The sequence below is a fragment of the Mus caroli genome, unplaced genomic scaffold (assembly GCF_978045245.1).
Source record: "Mus caroli unplaced genomic scaffold, Mus_caroli_1 scaffold_9, whole genome shotgun sequence".
NCBI lineage: Eukaryota > Metazoa > Chordata > Mammalia > Rodentia > Muridae > Mus > Mus caroli.
Genome location: NW_028227264.1, coordinates 35,050,001 through 35,068,141, shown reverse-complemented (window position 1 = coordinate 35,068,141; position 18,141 = coordinate 35,050,001). Strand labels below are relative to the sequence as shown.

Genomic DNA, 18,141 nt, shown 5'->3' with positions numbered 1-18,141 from the left:
CTCAAAAAAGACTTTAATTTCTTTCTTTCTTTCTTTCTTCCTTGACCAAGGTATCATTGAGTAGAGTGTTGTTCAGTTTCCATGTGAATGTTGGCTTTCTATTGTTTATGTTGTTATTGAATATCAGCCTTAGTCCATGGTGATCTGATAGGATGCATGGGACAATTTCAATATATAATAATAGGTTTGGTCTTCTCATTGTGTCCTGGATTTCCTGGATGTTTTGAGTTAGGATCTTTTTGCATTTTGCCTTTTCTTTGTTGTGTCCATGTTCTCTATGGAATCTTCTGCACCTGAGATTGATTCTTCCATCTCTTGTATCCTGTTGCTGATGCTCACATCTATGGTTCCTGATTTCTTTCCTAGGGTTTCTATCTCCAGAGTTCTGTCCCTTTGTGTTTTCTTTTTTTTTTTGATTTTTTTTTTCAAGACAGGGTTTCTCTGTGTAGCCCTGGCTGTCCTGGAACTCACACTGTAGACCAGGCTGGCCTTGAACTCAGAAATCCGCCTGCCTCTGCCTCCCAAGTGCTGGGATTAAAGGCGTGAGCCACCACGCCCGGCTTCCTTTGTGTTTTCTTCATTGTTTCTACTTCAATTTTTAGATCTTGGATGATTTTTGTTCAATTCCATCACCAATTTTCTTGTGTTTTCCTGTAATTCTTTGAGGGATTTTTGTGCTTCCTCTTTAAGGACTTCTACCTGTTTATCAGCATTCTCCTGCATTTATTTAAGTGAGTTATTAATGCCCTTCTTAAAATCCTCCATCAGCATCATGAGATATGACTTTAAGTCTGAATCTTGCTTTTTAGGTGTGTTGTGGTATTCAGGACTCCCTGTGGAGGGCATACTGTGTTCTGATTGTGCCAAGTGGTCTTGGTTTCTGTTAATAAGGGTCTTACTTTCCTTTTGCCATCTGGTAATCTCTGGTGTCAGATGTTCTAGCTGTCTCTGGGTGGAAGCTTGTTCCTCCTGTGATTCTGTTAGTGTCTGTCAGCACTCCTGGGATTACAACTCTTTCCTGAGTCCCAGTGGTCAGAGCACTCTCTGCAAGCAAGCTCTCCTGTTGCAGGGAACATAAACAGAAGTTTGGAGCTCAGATCCACCTCTTGAGTCTTGGGGTCAGACCCCTCTTTGGAGGCTGACTCTCTTCTGGAAGGGAAGGTTCCCAGGGTCTGAGGATGAGGATGAAGGCCCGAAGGGACCTTGTCCAAGATCGGTTGCTTCTGCAGCCCACATACTCTCTTGCGTGGATTGTTCTCAGTGATCCCAAGATCCTGTGTGTGCTAGGGCCAGCCGAGTTTGAACTCAAAATGGTGCAGGTCTGGCACTGCCCGGAATGAAACCCAGCCAGTGGTTGGGCGGGTTTCCTTTGTCCCTGTTCCTGCTGGCACAAGACCTTCCAAGTTGTTGTGGAACAGATGTTGTGTTCTACTCACCAGTGATCCTAAGTTCCTGGGTGTGCTAGGGCCCACTGAGTTTGCTCCCAAGATGGCACGGGGCTGGCCCTGTTTGCTTTCATGTCTCCTCCCAGTACAGGATGCTGGAAACAGTTTGATTAGGTGCCATCCCTTCCCCAGGCTACTGGGAAAGTTGAATAGGTTGGGTGGTATCAGGCTTGCTTTTACCTTTCCAGTATTGTTCTCTCTCTCTCTCTCTCTCTCTCTCTCTCTCTCTCTCTCTCTCTCTTTAGCTTTGTTCTCTTATACATAAGAAGTATAGTGCTTATCATACATAAGACCTACTTGTGCTGTTATTATATTCTGGAGAGAAAAATATATAAGCTTCCAATTCAGATATCTTATTAAAAAATAAATCTAAACCCCTTTCAAGATAAGATTGTTTGCTTCTTATTGAAACTGAAAATAGTAGCCTGAGAACAAGAAGACTGAGCCCTGGTTGGAAGTGATCTTGCTTCTAAGGCATCTCTACATTTCTTATGTGAGGATTCCCACTATGCAGAAGGAATATGCTGCAATGGTTGTGTTGATGCATACTTACATTTATCAAGAACCTGCTGAGTGCCAATAGCATTTTCTACTCTCAGAATAGGTACATGGGAGATTTAAAAATGTTCTGAATGAGTTTCAGTCCTTGGGCAACCAATCATGTGATCAGAGAATCATGGAACAGCTGGAGAACGCAACTCAATAATGTGAGAATAAATGTCGGTGAAGATTTAAGGAAAACACCAGAGAATATGGGCTCCATGAAATTCAGTTTCTATTTACCAGAGAGACTGCTGAAAGTCATCCTAATGGAGTGGATAAGAGCAGATAAAGGACCATGACCACCTGCCAAGTTTTGTGTTTGGTGCTACATAGAATCATGATCAAGTAAACAGACAGAGTTCTTGGCCACTCTACTGGGAAAGACAGATGGTAAGCCAACACACCTATATAGGATTGGAAAATACTTTAAATTGTATTAAATAGCACAAAAGAAAATTACAGGGAGGGGAGAGAGAAGGGTAATCTTCTGGGGAATGGATGGGTTCACTTGTTGTTCTGATTTATTAGGGTTTGGCTTGTAGGCCCAGAAAAGAGAAAAATCATGAAAAGAAGTTTATTGAGGCCTTCTCTGTGCTAAGCATATTGGCAAGATTTTACTTCAGGAAATTCCAAAAATTTTTTTAAAAAGGCAAAACAAACAAACAAACAAAAAAACCAACTGTGAGACAGAAGGGGTTTCATAGACCAGTAAAGGGAAGTTCCCAGTTTGTCTCAGTTCCTCTGGCTACAGAATTGCCAGGCACTGAGAAAGCAAAGGCATTACCTATGGCATCTGTCATCATGTCTGGAATGTCTCTCTATATTAAGGGAATTAATATAGTCTGCAGTCCAACTAACCCAACAATGGACAGCTATGAGTGGGAAGTCCAAGAATCTAGTAGTTGCTTAGTCCCAAGAAGCTCGATGTTTCAGTTGGTCTTCAGTAGGTTCCAACAGATGTTCTGCCAAGTAAGTGCAAGCAGGAGGAGAAAAGAAGAACAAAGCAAAGTTCTTCCATTGTCCTCATGTAGGCCTCCAGCAGAAGGTATGTCCCAGACTTAAGGTGTGTACCACCTGGATCTAAACTGTTCTTTACTTGGAATTTCCTTGTCCCAGGTTGGCCTTGTACTAAGAGATCTGCTTGGCTCATCTTCTGTGACTAAAGGTGTATACTACCTTTTGTGGGTCTAAGCTTTTCATGGTCACTATGCAAAAACATGTGTCATCCCATGCCATGATCCAGATCACAGTGTGTCGTTCATTTCTGGACTGTAATTCATTTCAGATAAAGTCAAATTGACAACTGGGAATAACCATCACAGCGTGTGGTTCAGAAGTATTCTGAAAGCACCACTAGACTTTCTCTGGGTTGATTCCCAAGGGCCTCAGAGCCACAGCCTAAAGCACAGGGCTTTGTCCTGTGCTCAAATGTGAACAGTGTTGCAGGATGCATAGCAGGGTGGAGAACAATGAGGTCTTAATATTCTCTGGACCTTTATTTACTTAGCTACAAGGTAGAACAGCTTGTGACCTTCCCTCAGCAATGGTTTGAATGAGAAATGTCCCTCATAGGCACAAACATCTGAATGCTTGGTACTAGTTGGTGGTGCTGTTTGGGAAGGTTACAGAATATTTAGGTGATAGAGCCTTGCTGGAGGAAGTATGTATTTCTGGCTTTGAGATTTCATAGCCTGGTCCCACTTTCTGTGTTGCCATGCCTTCCCCACATTCATGGACTTTACCCCTCTAAAACCATAAGCCAAAATAAATTATTTTTCTCCTTTAAGTTGCTTTTTGGCAACTGAATTTTATCATAGGAACAGAAAAGTAATGGATGCACCATGCCATAGTGCTATAATAAGAAGGAAGTAAGGGTCCTGTAACAGCACTCTTCAAAGGCTTGCTTGCTTTCCTGTTTAGAGGATTACACATCCTCTGTATTTCAGCATGAATGAATTAAACATGCATTCACAGAAGTACAGTGTGAGCCAAGGAAGGCAGCTGTAAATGTGACTGATAGGAAAAGTCCACTACCTTAGTGGAAGTCACCACCCTTCCATAGAGGACCAGGAGAGCAGGTGGAGGAAGCAGTTTGACTTTTTCTGGGTATTTTCACATGCTGTCCACACCATATGCTCAAAAGGGAATGGCACAATGCTTTATCTACTGTTCAGATGTAACCTCTCAACTTACCCCTCTACCCCCCAATCAAGTTGCTGAAAGACTAGGCACATTCTCTCCTACAGAGGCCAGACAAAGCAGTCCATTTAGGGGCATGGGATCCATAGGCAGGCAGGCAACAGGCTCAGGGATAATTGTTGCTCCAGTTGTTGGTGAACCCACATGAAGACTAAGCTTCATAGCCACTACATATGTGTGGAGGCCCTAGGTTCAGCCAATGCTCACATCTTTAACTGCACTCTACCTAACCTTTAAGGATCGAGATGTGTCCTGGCTCTTCTATGAAGCATTCTCTGGTGGAGGCTGCTCTTCCTTGAGTGGCACCAATCTCTCCTTCCTGTACTCAAAGCACACAGATACTCACTGTTCTTAAGTATTTGGCTTCTCTACCTATTACCACCATGTTCCTGCAGTGGGCTAAGCCAATTGATGCAATTTACAACTATTGGAAAGTTAAATGAATGGACTGGAGCCTGACTCAGTCTGCTTCGTTGTCTGGGTCAGCATACCTCTTGAGGAGCCTGACAGAGACATCTTTGCAACACACCTGCCCTCACCTTCAGAGGTACTAAGCCAATGGGTCTCCATTAAGCTTGCATTTGCAATTTCAGATTAGCAAACCACCTCACTTAATATTACTCTCTATTACCATGTCTGGCTACTCTTGCCAGCATGTTACTTCATGCCTTGATATGGCCAGGTGCTCAGCCACCCCCACATTTTTAACACTTACTTTTAAACACTTGAGTATGCTCTCTGCACTCTTCCTATTGTATTAAAGCCCAGTTAATCTTCATAATATAAGGTATTATGTCCCTAACGTTTGGGGGTTGTTTATTGGACCCAGTCCAGTAGCCCAAGCTCAGCATGATGGCCAGCTTCTTTCTCTTTCATGAGTTGTCCACACTCTCCTCTGTGCTCACTTAGCCTCTTTCTTACTGCTCTTCATCCCTCTTAGCTTGATGTTTCCATTAGCCTCCCCACTGGCTCTGAATACCCTTCCTATGTCTCTTCTTTTGCCATTCCTAAGTCTTACTGATTCTTTACAGGAGTGGAGATCATGGGGGAAATATCCAAGACAGTCCTACCAGTTAATAGAAATGGATCTGGTCAATAATGCTGATGATTTAGAGGGCCAAAGGAGTGTGTGTGGGCCTGGGACAAGAGCTTGGAAAGTATTTGTATATGTGGATGGGTGAAGGTCTAGGGTGACCTTGTTGTACCCTGCTTGAGAAGAGCAGGCAAGAAAAAGAAGAAAGAATGAGAGAGAGAGAGAGAGAGAGAGAGAGAGAGAGAGAGAGAGAGAGAGAGAGAAGGCTGCTAAGGAGGTGGTCTGGGACTTAGGGATCTATCACATATTATATTTATTAGTTTTCTGTAGACATGCTTATGCAAGCCTTATGTATCCGGCCATTAAGTCTCACTGCCTCTGAGGATTTTTTTTTTTTTTTTTTTTTTTTGCTATGACTCCTTTGGATCTTTCAATTTTATCTATGCCCCAAGAACTTCAGATATAGACTCTAACCTCTGGACAAGCCCATAGATTTTCATGTAGGTTTTGCTCTATGGAATGTGCTGATACTCCTGATATATGGACTAGTTCAGCCTCCCTGTGCAGGATGCCTTAAACATGTCTAGTAGGATTATCTCTAGTCTTTTGTGTGAAGATCTAGTCTACTCCTCATACTGATTCCTTGTGTGCTAGTATCTGGGCCATCACACCAGTCATGTGTGTTCAGGTCTCCTGTTATAGTGAGGGGGTCTGAACGTGAGATCTCAGCAGCTATGAGAGCTGTCAGGGATGCAGTGCAGACACCAGAGTCTCAGGGCTAGGAGCACTTGTGAGCATTTTGGTTTAGTTTTGCGTTGAAAACCTTCTGAATATTGTTCTCTTCACCTATAGAGTGAAGACAGTAGTTCTCTTCCACAGAGTTATTATGACATGGATTCTGGGAGAGAATTTTGTGACCATCTTTGTGCATTACAATATTGAAGCATAATGATTTTCTTGTGGAGAAAAAATAAATTAGTTCTTTTGCTGCATTTTAAAGAGGTAGAGAATAAAATAAATGTAGTTCTCATGAATAGTATAATTGGACTGTGAAAAATATAGGTCCATTTTAAGCATAAAGAACTTTTAATGGGATCTCCCATTAAATACTGTCATTGAACTTTCTCTTCAAGCAAGATGATGGTCATGGACATGGGCCCATTCACACAGACTACATAATTAAGGCTTGTTTTCATGAGCTAAACCATCTTTGGACTTTTGAGGAAAAGGGAGGTCTTACCAGCACATCCAAGTGAGACTCTTCAGTAGGCATCTAGAGCAACATCTCCTTCTGTTTTTTTAACCACTCTCAGGTGGCAGGGATAGTATGAGAGCAGTCTTAGAATGAATTTTCTTCAAGAAAAACAATGATACTGGCTTATGAGTCATGATGCATTTTGTTTTTCTATGCTATCAATAAGTGCTCAAGAGTCTACAGAAATTGGAGGCTCCAAAGTTAGGAGTTGTCCCTCTTAGTCTGGGAATACAATAAAATGGTAGGCATTCAATCTTTACAGGCAATGGTATTAAACTAAATAGTTATATGGTATTTTAGTAACCATTCATCAGAGGAGTTGTGATGGTTAATTTTGATTTTCAATACGATTAGACCTTGTATTAACTAAGAGATAAGGCTCTGGGCATATATGCGAAGACATTTACTAGGGGGATTGACTAATGGGGAGAGAAGATCCTCCCTTAGAGAGGGCAACAGCCCAGACATAGAGGGGCCTGCGGGAAATGCAGTGCTGTTTTTGCCTGCCTGCCTTCACTTCTGATGGTGACTGCATCTACTCTGTTACTGCTTTTGTCACTTTCACTAACATCAGAACCCAGCTTCCTCAGCCTTCCAATTTTGAATGAAATCAATTGGCTCTCCAGCAATCCTCTAGGCCCTCAGCACCAGATTAGCAATCTGAGGTATTCAGCCTCTTGGCCTGAGCAACTCCCAGAACCCTACAGATCTTCTTTGCCTTAAGGGCAATGAGGTTCTCAGCTTCTCTAGGGTGCAGACAGCCATCATTGTAATGTTCAGTTTATATTGTGCAAGCCAATCTAATATGTTCCTTTCATAATTTACATTCATTCTACCAGTCCTGCTCCTCTAGAGAATTCTGGCTAAAGTCCTGTGATATTGGTAATGTACAATTTAAAATGATTTTAAGTATTTATAAAGTATTTTTATGCACAAAAAAAGGATAAAGGCTTACAGTGATATTTAAGCACTCACTTGTCTCTAGGTTTCAATCTCTGTGTCTCATTTTGTGTTCAGCACAGGCACAGTTTCTCTAGACCAGCAAAGTTTCCACAGACATGGTGTATTAACTGAACACAGCTGAGTAGTATCTACAAGGGAGTATGCAGCCAGGAACAGCAAGCTGCAGAGACATCTGGCTGTTTTTGTAAAACAGCACTCGGCAAAGAAAGAAACAACTCCCAAGCTACAGCAAACAAAAGAGGAGATTCAGAAATAATAACGATACAGATATGTTCAAGTGTTGCTCAAAGGCTTTTAGACAAGTTTCCTGCAAGCCCTTGGTAGCAGTCACAGCAATAATGGGAATAGCAACACAGTTCATTAAAACAGCTGAACTCTTATGGCAGAATGAGTCCTGGAAAATCATAGCCCTCTTTTGAGTACTAGCTCAGTCATCCCCAGGCAACAGTCTTCAGAGGCAGACAAGACCTGTGTCTGAGGGGCACCAGGCTGTTCTGTTCATATTTATTTTCTGTCATAATGCAGCAGACTTGTAAAGTACAAGCTTTTTTATTTTATTTTTTGGCTGGATAATGAGGAACAGAGAGATGTATGTATTACTTACTCAGGGGTGTGTGGCTAGCACACGGAGAGAGGCAGATAATCCAATTCAGAGTGATGTGATCTCAAAGGATGAGACCTCTTGACGGCAGTGCCACTTAAATCCCCAGATGCTCACCCGAGAGACTAGATAAATATTTAGTCGCTGATGGGCCCAAGCAGACAAAAAGAATTACCCCAAATAATATAATTTGTCCTTGAAACTTGAGTTAGGGGATGAAGAGGCATAAAAAAAAAATAAAGAAGGAAAAGTTTCTAAGGAGAAGAGAACTGGAAAGAGACACAGTGGCTTCAAGGAATGTTGGTAAGCAAAGGTCAGCACATTAATAGAAAGTGGCACGTCATAGCTGTCAGACACCTTCTCTTTCACCATGCTGTTCAGAATTAACACTCATCAGAACCATGAGAGCCTTACTTGCCCTCTGCCTATCCCGATGAAAGATTTTATAGTTGATGATGGAAGCATTGGTTTTGACTGCCATCTGTCACTGACTTGGGTTATCATGTGCTGACCTCCAGAAGAGCCTGGTGAATTCTGCTTAATACCTTTACATTGTTGCTGTGTCCCAGGTTCCCCCTTCCAGCCCTTCCTCTGAGCACTGCAGTCCATGGCTCTCCACCTACTCACCAACTTGCCTTAGATGAAGCCCTGGAATTCATCACCCTTGGCTTTTAGCTCAGTGCACTTGGTTCCATGTTTAATGCACTGTCAAGATCCACCTGCTTTTCTGCCCTGTCATTTGTCACTGCTGTGGCTCAAGTCACTGTCTCTCTTAAGCCAGCCATTATGGTCTCCTAAGTGGCCTCTACAATTAGGTTTGTTTCTGCCTCAATTTATTTTTCACTCTAATGCCAGATGGACCTTTATAAATGGACATCTGATCTAGTCGCCTCCAGGCTTAATACTCTTTAATGGGTTCCTATCAGGAAGGTGGCCTTAAAGGGTCCTTTACCACTTTTTACTGCACCCCACCCCCAAATCTACACTTAGTAACTTCAGAACAAAGAACAGCTCGTCATTCTTTAGAATTGTGCATGGTCCCTGCAGTTTCAATGACTTTCTTCTGAGGATCTCATAGCCCTTAAACAGTAACCCAGAGTTCTGTGAGGAGTACACCAGCCTTTACTGCCAGGCTAATGCTCCCTCTGTCTCCCCTAGGCCTAATGTTCTCATCTTAGTTCCTTGGGAGTCTCTCTGAAAATCCAGGGTTGGCTGAGATGTTCTTTGCTTATGCCCCTACAGCATCCACCACAGAATTCTATTTAACCCCCAAATGGCTTACATGTGTGTTCTTCTCTAATGTCACTTTCCCAGATTAAGAATGTGTCTTTTCATTATTAAATTATCACCAGCACTTACGGTGGCAGATGCTCAGCAAACAATTGCTGAATAATCAAGTCAGTTAGATGGGGAAAGGACTTTAATATCCTGAAAGCTGTGACACCTGGTTGCCGCCTCTTTTTAACTGAATAGAGACACTTTATCTTTGCCTGGTGTTGGCAGGCTCATCAAATGCTGTGCATCTGAAAGTGATCTCATTTTCCTGCCTTTTTGAGAAAACCTGGGTGCTTATGTATCCCTTGCCTAGATTCCGCAGTTGTTAACATTTTGCTATCTATATGCTTTATGTCCCACTTATTGCTATGTAAGCACATACTAATTTTACTAAGCCATTTGAAAACAAATGGCCGAACCCAGCCTTGCAGCATCCAAAAGCCCCATATGATGACCACCAAGACTTGAGATGGAAGAAGGGCAGTGGCATTCCTGTCTCAGAGTCTTAGGAGGTGACATGGCCCAGGGAGAGCTTCAAACTGTCTAGTCTAATGACCGTAAGCTGCTAGCCTTGGGATCCCTAGAGCGCCACTTTTCCTTTTAGGGAACATTGCAAACGTTACAGGTCCCATTGGTAGAATTTGTGTAGCTCCACCTTTGCATAAATTCAACATATGAAGTATGGTGAGCTGTGTCACAAAAACAAAACAAAATTGAAAAAAATAATGAAGACGAAAGCCAGAGAGACTGAGGGGCATGGGGTGGAGAAAATATTCCCAGGAGAGTTTTTGTCTCATGCATTTTATTCCCCCTTTTAATTTCTCTAGAGAAAGAAATCTGAAAAAAAAAAGCAAGTTGTTATTCTAACACGAGTTTGGAAGGCAGGATGATACCCATCCATTGGCATTCTACAGCTGACTCCTGCAGCAAGCCAGTTGGTGTGTGTGTGTGTGTGTGTGTGTGTGTGTGTGTGTGTGTGTGTGTGTGTTTACGCGCATGCATGCATATTTTACTTTCTGTCTCTTTCTGTCTCTTTTTGTCTGTCTCTCTCTCTGTGTGGGTGTCTGTGTCTGCATGTCTGCCTGTCTGTATATGTGTTGGTGTATACAGGTCAGATATAGACAATGGTTTCTCAGCTGTTTTACATGTTATGTTTTTTCTCACTGAACCTGGCGCTCACTGATTCAGTAGTATAGCAGGCCAGAAAACCCTAAGGATAGGTCCTCTTGCCACCCTGTTCTCAGTACTGGGATTATAAATGAGTTTTCACTCCACTTTAGGTTTCTACTTTGTGCTTAGGTCCTCATGCCTATGTGATAAGTGCTTTACTGATGTAGCCCTATTCCCAGCCCCTTAAAGTCATTATTAAAATTAGATTATAGCCTGGTGAGGTGGCATACACCTGTGATCCCAGCTCTCAGAAGACAGAGGCAGGAGGATTGGTAGCTAAAGTACAGCAAAGGCAGCATAAATTTAAAATTAAATAAATTGTAGAAGGCAAAAAGAGTACTGAAAGCTGGTTATTTCTTAATTATCTTGGTGCGACTCACAAGCGTCTGTACTTTTGAGATTAAGCTGATTGCATCTGTATGGTGGGAATACCAAACATCTCCTTCCAACTCCACATCCAGTAAATTGATCTTCACTGCTTAAAATTCCATATCACTCCACAAATGTTGGAAGCAGAGAAGTGCAATGAGGCTATGGTTCTTGCAACAGAGACTGATAAATATCCAAGCTGAGGTCCGCTTGAAGATTCACTAGCAGCTCATTGCATCAATGTTACCTGTCTTTCATTACTTCTGTCTTCATAAAGATCTAATTTCTAAACACATAGGATGATACTGTTTGTGTAAAAATGAGACTGGGCTGTCTCCTTTGCCCCCTCTTTTTACCCATGGACCCATTCCCCAGACTTTCTCCATAGATCCACTTCCATTTTTAAGGCTCCTGTGATTCTTTCTTTCTGTTCCTGAGATCCTTGGTCCCTGACTTCCTCTGTCTCCACCAGTTTCCCCCTATATTGCCACTGAATAGGTTTTCTAAACAGAAGACCTTAAAAAGCAAATAATGAAGAAAAGTAATTATAAAATAACATTTATAGCAAAATAAAGTATAAATAAATACATTATAAACCTGTATTTAATAAACCTATAATATGATTTATGGTTAGTTCGCATGCAAAATGATACCAAATCTCCTATTTATAATATAGCAAGCTAATATTTCTTAAATCGAAATATTCAATTTTATATTATTAGTATGCTTCAAAACTGGGTAGATGGCTCAGCAGATAAGAGGACTTACTGCTATTTTAGAGGAGCTAGGCTTGGTTTCCAGAACCCATCCCTGACTCTAGTTCCAAGGGATTTGCTGGCCTCCACAGGTACCAGGTATATGATGTGCATACATAAGTCAAAGGAAACATCCATATATATACAAAATAAAAATAAATAAATTAAGAAATAAACTCCCCCAACCCTTTTCTTTTTTTGTTACCAGGAACACCTTCCCCCGAGTGCCAGGTCTCTCTTGAGGGCTGAGAGAGCTCAGTCAAATACTGAGCTAGGATAACCTCTTATGCTTGCAGTCATCACTAAGCATCTAGTAAGTACCTACTCTGTGTCAGGCTGCACACTTGCATCAACTGCAGTTGCTGAAATAATATTAAACGGGTAAAGCGCTTGCTACACAAGCCTGAGGACCTGAGCCTAGATCCCCCAGCATCCCCATGTGCAGAGCCTAGATCCCCCATTAAGTGCAGAGCCTGGATTCCTCAGCATCCCCAAATGCAGAGACTGGATCCCCCAGCATCCTCAAGTGTGGCGACTAGATCCCCCAGCATACCCAAGTGCAGAGCTGTCATTACTTCAGTGTTGGGGAGATAAATCTAGGCAGATCCCAGGGGCTTGATGGCCAGCAAGAAAGGTTATCTTAAACAATGAGCTATAGATTCAGTGAGAAACTATGCAAAAGAAAAGAAGGAGGAGGAGAAAGAGAGAGAGGAGGAGGGGGAGGAGGGAGAAGAGGAGGAGGAGGAAGGAAGGAAGGAAGGAAGGGAGGGAGGGAGGGAGGGAGGAAGGAAGGAAGGAGTATAGAGTAACAGGAAAGTACAAGAGACCAATGTTTGTTCATGTACCTGCACACAGAAGTACCCTCATGTGTATATGCACACTTCCCCTTGAGAAATGATACAGAGAACAAGAGACATAAATAATGTTCCATTATTGCATTCTTACTCCCTAAGGTCAACTCTTAATTAAGAGTGAGGAAACACTATTGTCTGTTGCATGCACAACTGACTCTTCTAGTCTGGAGGTGAAGAAAGGATCTCACAGGTCAGGGTCCACTACATCTGCATGTTGTCCTCTGGCCTTCAGCTCTATGTCTTCTTAACCAAGCAGCCATCCAACTACTTTCTCCAGCTACTGCTCTTCCCTCATAGCCTCTTGTGGAACGAAGATTATGCTGGGCACTCGTGGGTAGACAAGGCTATGACAGTTGGCAGACATGGGCTGTGACCTGGGCATCACATGGGATTCTTAGCTGAAAAGTCAGGACACTTGACTTCATGCTTTGTGGGCAATGTCTTGGAGTTACTGACTTGGAGTATGTGACTTCAAAAGGCACACACTTTCCTACGTCTATCATACAGGTCCATGACCCTTCCGTGTGCTCTTCTATAGCTGGACTGCCACTCAAGTGTTTCTCTAGCTTAGCTCTGGGATGCTCCCTGTGGCTCACGGCTTCCAACTGTGGGCATGGGATTAGAATCTGCCCACAGGGAGAGAAGAATTAAGCTTCCTATATGCATACTTTATAGTAGACTATGTGCCAGTGAGGTTAGTGTATACACACACACAAAGGGAGTTTTATTGTCACAAATTTACAGGGAAATGGCTGGGAAAGAAGAGGGATCAGATAAGTAACAGACCAGAGAAAGCTTTCTCTAGACTTTCTGTTTCCTAAAGAGCTAAAATCCTTCTTGGCCTTTGCTAGGGCAACTGTTAGCATCCTTACTGAGACGTTTTCTGCTTCAGCTATTAACCAACAGCACCCACACAGACCTGTGCATAGCCTTGAAGCTGAACAGAGCCTCCCAGGCCCACTCTGGTGCTCCTAAACATACATTTCTTCTCACCACACTCTTACTTGATTATCAGAATACAATAAAATCAGATTCTTTATGACAGTCTTTCCTAACTACCCTCAGTTAATTTCCTCAGAATGTGCTTCTAGTGGGCTCCTGGCGGCAGGGCAAACTGAAAGCCAATCTTTCTCAAGTGTCAGAATCTCTTCAAAGAGAGGCCATGCCTCAGGAGCAGATGATTATTTTCCACAATAACGACAGAGTGATGTGGTGGCACCATCTTTAATGAGGCTACTTCTGTTTAAAACTAAGGGGTAATAAGATATTAAAAATTGAAAATTACCTCAGGCATGAATTCTACCCCTCACCTTGTAGTGTTCCTTTCTGGTGTATCCCTATCTCGTTATGGAGCAGGAGGTGCAAACTAAGCTGACCATGATAAAAAAATAATCTCTTTAAATAAAAAAAAATTTAGGCCAAGAAAGGATTACTAAACATGTGCCTCTTTTCTACCTTCCATGTTTCTTAAGTGAAAATCAGGAAGGGTTCCAAATAATTAATAAAAAATATTATGTTAGGGGAAAATTTTAAACATGAAATAAAAAAAAATCAAGAAGGTTACAGAAGTAACCTGATTTATTCAAATTCACATAGGAAGTTGATGATAGTTGTCAAAGTTAGAAATGAAAAGGAAAACGACTTCAACTGTAACAGGGGATGTGAGTTAGTAGTGTGTTGTGAACAGCTCTGAGCCCATCTGACTTTTCCACTGCTCTCCACTCCATTCAGGGTATGATACCACACATCCATTATGTATCTTACTTCCCATCACTGAGTTATCAGGATGTGTCTGAGGGCTCTATCTACAGCAGGATACGCAGGTTGCATTTGTAATGAGCACACTTAAAGTGGGTTAGTTACTTATTCAGCAGTCTCATTTAGTAGACAGTGAGGCAAACAGAATGCCATTTTGGCCTGGAATCCCCATCTCTCTCAATCTCAGAGGTGCACTGGTGTATGCAACAGACATTTGCATCACTTTTAACGGTTCAGGTTAAGCATTTTACTGGGCTTTTATAACAAAGATAAGAGGAACACAAGACCTTGTATCTTTCATCCTATAGATGAAATAGCCTTGAATGATTGAATTAGTACTCATGCCCACACAGCTAGTAACTGACAGAGCTCAGAAAAGAATCTGGCTATTTTTATCATTAGCTTCTATGCTGCAAAAATAAATCATTTTTTATGAAGATTTGGCCTTAATTTTTAGTTCTAGGATGCAAATACTTACTAGTAAATTTAATCCTGGGATAATAAATGTTTTGAAAGACCACTAAAATAAATTTTACTAAAATATGGGGCTCAGAAAATGATAAAGAATTACAAACTAATTTTTGAATTATTTTGATTCTCTCTCTCTCTCTTTCTCTCTCTCTCGCTGATTCAACAGTTTATCTCAGAAAAATATCTTCATATAATGAAAAGGATTATAAATATACTCATTGAGAGTAACAAAATTAATAAACCACTTAATTGGATAATTTCCTAGAATAACAATATTGTAAGAGCTGTGAGATCAGAGCACTAATTCTAGGTTCCACACCCAACTAATATAATTTTGCCAGGATTTTTGGTTTGGAATAACTTTGTAATTTTCCCTGAATTAGATATTATTATTTTATCCAATAATCAGCTAGATTTTTTTTCACATTCACTAATACTGATATGATGCTTTGCTTTTTACTATTATCAGGTTCACTAGGAATGCACCCATCCAAAGGGGTGGTTGGATAGGTTTTAATATATTCATGGAAACAGAGCTTGTGTGGTGCTCACTCCAGTCTGTTTTGATACTTCTATCTCTGCAGCAGAGATTCTGTACCAGTTGGCTGTCCAGCCTTCCCCTTCTCCAGCCTGGGTGTAGTGACCAGCTCTTGCTATCACTGGTCTTCCTTGTATGACAGCCTTTCCACTTTTCTACTTCCAGCAGTTTCCCTTAATGGAGCTCAACAAACAAAGATTTTGCCATAATTTTGCCTGGAGATTTATAAAGCCAACATTTCTTTTCCATCCCTCTAAATCCATAGAACTTTGGAGAGTCTTTAATGGATGACCCAACTCCTGAAGGATTTGTTTGCTGTAGAGAGTAACACTGAGCTGAAAAAAACAGTAGTTTAAAAGAAGAACTGGCTACAATTTTTCTCCTTAGAAAATTAGTCTTTCTGTGTCATTTCAACACAGACTGGATGTTAAGATGGTTAGCATTCAGTGAAAATGTGTAAATGCATAAGGAACCTGAGATGTGGCAGGAAGAGGCAGAGATCATCCCTAAGAGGCAAACTCACTGAGTGTAAAGCCTAAAGCTGTATTGCAGCTAGAGGCAGCAAAGAGTTTTTCCTACAGCATGGGGCAGAGTGACATCAGTACTCCCATTGTGTCCCAGTGACAGGGTATCTCAAAGAGAAAATGAGGGTGGTGTGAGATCAACTAAGGTAGAATTCCAGCAGTCAGGGAGTGGAAAGCTACAGAAAGTAAGAAGGGGGTGTTCGCAGTGATTTATCTGTCTAACTGTCATTTGTTCTGTTTATAAACAAGCTTCTCATATATCCAGGACAGAAAATAGATTTGCAAATTGGAGAAGAAATCCATAGAAATTAGGCCCTTGCCTTGCTCCTTTCACAGGGACTGAGAAGGCATAAAGATGAGAAAGGGGGAGGGGAGAGAGAAACTTGCTTGAGATGGCTCCCTGAGGTTCACATTTGAGAGAGACAGCTCTAGGTACTTGAGGAGACACTTGTGAGTGGTAGAAGATCTGTGTCTTAGACACTGGAGAGCAGAGAGAATATCTAGCATGGCAAATTTCCTGAAATTACCACTCAAAGCTGGGGCTTCAGGGGACTGTTGTCAGTCAGAAACTCCTTTGGAGGCATCCAGCTGTCTCAGGCAGGCATTTTAAACAAGGCTTGTGTCATCTTGGAGACACAGGCTTCAGCTAGTAGAAGCATGCCAGATTTAAGTAATAGCTGTTCAGTGTCCCGTGCCCAACCCTGTATTTGAAAACTCTGGGGTCTGGGTTTTTGTTTGGTTGGTTTGTAGCCTGTTACTGTACACATAGTGATCTTCCTGTTTGAGATTCATCTGGATTCTTATAAGAAATTATACTGTTGGCATTCTTTGAACCTGGGGTTCCACTGGATCCTTAGAAAGAAAAAAAGAAAGGTTGTTACTGGGTAAACAGAAACCTAAACTCAGTTTTCTTCGGGAATCTCCTGAGAGGTTTCTGTTTGTGGAGAAAGCCACCATTTCCTTTGTCTGGTCCTAACAACCAAACACCTCTGGCCAAGGACATCTAGTGCCAGCTTAACTGGAACAGCCTACAGCAAGCAGTTTGAAGTCCTCATGACACTTCTGGTTCCTACCTTCCCAATAATACTAACAAGGTGTGTGAGCTAAGGATGACCTGTAAGCCCCGCTCACCCAAGGTCCAGGTAACTTACTGGAATGCTAGAAGTAGTAGTTCCTGGAGATTTATAAAGCCACATGGGAAATGTGGCGGTCATATGGCTTTGTACTTTAAAGGCTCCCATAACACATGATGTGTTACCACTTGCTGGGATTCCAGAGAGTGACCTGGCGGGAGTCCATCCTGGTCAGTATTTAATTAAAGCTTACTTCAAATTTCACTCAAAATTGTGGAACTGGTTTTTCTCTTGCAAATGTTTTTCCTGTTGGATGGAGTTCTCTACTCTTTGATAGTTTGCCTTCCAATTAACTGTCTCTCTACCCACATAGTGGTCTAGTTGGCTGGTTTCAGTGAGCCTCACTTAAATCTTCTGTCAGATGCCTTAGACCATGATCATCTGGCATCATGTGGGAAGCAAGGAGAGGATACTGAAGTCCCGGAAGCTAGTCATAAGCAGTTGTAAGTAACTGAAGTAGGTGGTGGGAAGCAAACTTGGGCCATTCAGGATTTACTCTGAGACATCACTCCAGATACCACACCCTTAAAAAAGATTTATTTGTATTATTTTTAAATTACAAGTATATGTGTCTCTCTGTGGTTATGCACACAAGTGTCAGTTTCTGTGATGGCCTGAGGCTTTGAATTCAGTTTAGTTACTGGTAGTTGTGAGGTCTCCCTGACTCTTACTTCATGTGGATGTAAGAAATCGAACTCAGGTCCTCTTCAAGCACAGTACTCTACCTTACTCTTGAGCCATCTCTCCAGACTTCTTTGCTTCACTTTATTTTTTTTTAACGATTTATTTATTTATTATATGTGTGTACACTATAGCTGTCTTCAGACACTCCAGAAAAGGGCATCAGATTTTTGTTACGGATGGTTGTAAGCCATCATGTGGTTGCTGGGATTTGAACTTAGGACCTTTGGAAGAGCAGTCAGTGCTCTTAACCGCTGAGCCATCTCACCAGCACCTTTGCTTCATTTTAATCTTTTTTATTACATTTACATATTTATGTGCACTGGGACATTACAGCCTATGATGTAGATGTCAAATGACAACTTGTAAGAGTCTGTCTTCTCCCTTTACCTTCAGGGATTGAACTCAGGTGATTGGGCTTGTTGCCAAGAAGCTCCACAGGGAGCGCAGAAATCTGTATGTCCCCGACAACCTAAGCTTCTAGTGTTATTATGTTAACATGATACATTATAAGGCAAAAAGGAATGTGTATATGTATGTGCATGTGTGTCTGTGTAAGTACTTCTGAGTGTGT

The 18,141-nt window shown here is 41.7% G+C and overlaps 1 protein-coding gene across 5 annotated transcripts in view; it reads right to left on the bottom strand.

Annotated features, from left to right (window-relative positions):
- Positions 1-18,141, bottom strand: part of Hs3st5 (heparan sulfate-glucosamine 3-sulfotransferase 5) — a 294,266-nt gene that overhangs the window by 9,818 nt on the left and 266,307 nt on the right. The window contains exon 1 of one of the 5 annotated variants that reach the window (XM_085842779.1): positions 6,461-6,479. The exons of the other annotated variants lie outside the window; for them this stretch is intronic. The gene's annotated coding sequence lies outside the window, so the exon portion shown is untranslated. Of the gene's footprint in view, positions 1-6,460; positions 6,480-18,141 lie in introns of those variants that run through there. 5 annotated transcript variants of the gene reach the window in all.